The sequence below is a fragment of the Triticum dicoccoides genome, chromosome 1A (assembly GCF_002162155.2).
Source record: "Triticum dicoccoides isolate Atlit2015 ecotype Zavitan chromosome 1A, WEW_v2.0, whole genome shotgun sequence".
Taxonomy (NCBI): Eukaryota; Viridiplantae; Streptophyta; class Magnoliopsida; order Poales; family Poaceae; genus Triticum; species Triticum dicoccoides.
Genome location: NC_041380.1, coordinates 255,058,466 through 255,060,733, shown reverse-complemented (window position 1 = coordinate 255,060,733; position 2,268 = coordinate 255,058,466).

Here is a 2,268-nt window from a genome sequence, read left to right as displayed (position 1 = left end):
GTGGCAATGGTGCTTGGGCACTTAAATAATTGAAAGAATTTCATTTTACTACCTTGAAGAAACTTGATAATTGAAAAAAAATCATTTTACTACCTTGAAGAAACTTGGTGGTTCAAATACCAAGAAACTTAATAATTGAATTTTTTTCATTTTACTACCTTGAAGAAACTTGGTGGTTCAAATAATCCATTGAAGTTTTTCCATGTTTCATTACCCCCCTAAACAATCCAATACAGGCCAAAGAACGTCTTTGGATGGTTTGCCTCGATCTAGTGCATACATGGCAATGGTGCTTGGTCACATAAATAATTGAAAAAAATTACATTTCACCAAGAAACTTGATAATTGAATTTTTTCCATTTTACTACCTTGAAGAAACTTGGTGGTTCAAATAATCCGTTTAATTTTTTTTCCTGTTTCATTACCCCTCCCTAAACAATCCAATACGGGCCAAAGAACGCCTTTGGGTGGTTTGCCTCGATCTAGTGCAGACGTGGCAATGGTGCTTGGGCACTTAAATAATTGAAAGAATTTCATTTTACTACCTTGAAGAAACTTGATAATTGAAACAAAATCATTTTACTACCTTGAAGAAACTTGGTGGTTCAAATAATCCGTTGATGTTTTTTTCCTGTTTCATTACCCCCTAAACAATCCAATACCGGCCAAATAACGCCTTTGGGTAGTTTGCCTCGATCTAGTGTAGACGTGGCAATGGTGCTTGCGCACTTAAATAATTGAAAAAAAAATCATTTTACTACCTTGAAGAAACTTGGGTACATAAAAAACTTAAAGAATTTCATTTTACTAAGAAACTTGATAATTGATTTTTTTTTCATTTTACTAGCTTGAAGAAACTTGGTGGTTCAAATAATTGGTTTTTTTCCTGTTTCATTACCCCCCTAAACTTACATAAAAAACTGAAAGAATCTGAGCCTTTGCATAATCTTTTCTATATTTGCTTTGTTGAATTTGTGGTTGCATCGTCGTGTCAAGTTGCTGGTCTTAGCGTCTAGTCCTTTAGAGTTTCGTGTTCTGTTCATAGGTTGTCACGCCGCCGCCGCACCATCGTCATCATCATTACTATATACCACCACCCCACCATATACATCGCCGCTGCCATATACAACCACCAATCTGAGTCCACATATACCATCGCCATATACTACCACCAATCCGAGTCTAGATATACCATCGCCATATACCACCACCAATCCGAGTCCAGATATACCACCACAGTCCGAGTTCCACCAGATTCATCTCCGCCACCAGTCCTAGTCCGAGTCCAGTATTTGTTGCTTTGTTTTCGAGTTCCAGATCACGCCATACTCCGAGTCGTGAGAGAGTAGGACTCCTGAGATTCCGTGCTACCCGCAGTAGAAAAATAGTTCCAAACTAAAAAAAAACTAAGTCTGAAAAATTCTGGCTAGGCAGTTTTTAGACCATTTGTAGACTTTTTCAAAAAAAATTGTTGCAGAGTAAAAAAAAGAGAAAAAAGTGCAAAAAAAGTGAAAAAAATGAAAAAAAATTCAGAGTGTGCTCCTCCATTGTTTACGTGCAGCGCCGTGATTTTGTTAGTGTTCTAGGCTCGCGTCTCTAGCACGGTCTAGCCTAGGACCAGCACAACACCGTCGTTGAGCGTTTATTCAACTTTGCATCTCTGAATTGATTGTTGCTGACCCTTTTTGCTACCATATTATAAGCCTTCCCAGCTCCACATACATCTACGTCGTGCGTTTGACTCTCCCTGGTAATCGCTCTATCCAAGCTTTGAGAGTTTTGACTACGACGGTTGCCGATCACCGCCTGCTGCTGGGTAAGAACTGGTAAGAATTTGAGATTGGCTTGACGGATTTGTGACACCACCACCACCTCTTGTTAGTATCCTGTAGGATCATATTCTTGTGTGTTTCTATTGTTGCTAGCCATGGCAGGATCACAAGCCGACGAGACTGACTGGGAGAACATGACGAATAAGGAGTTGTATGATAAATTTCAGCAAATGATGAGTGGACAGGTGAAGATGTGCTAAACAGATTTGAAGATGCCATGGAGAAGATAGATGGCATGGAGAAGACGTTCGAAACAAAGCTCGATAACAGGTTTAATGAATTGCTCGCGCGTCTTCCACCACCACCACCGGTTGCACCTCACGCACCTCTACAACAACAACGACAACGACTACCTACACATCGTGAAATAGCCCTTCGCCGAGCGAGCCATCTCCCTCTTGCACCTGGCCAAACTGTTGGTGCTGCTGTTGATACT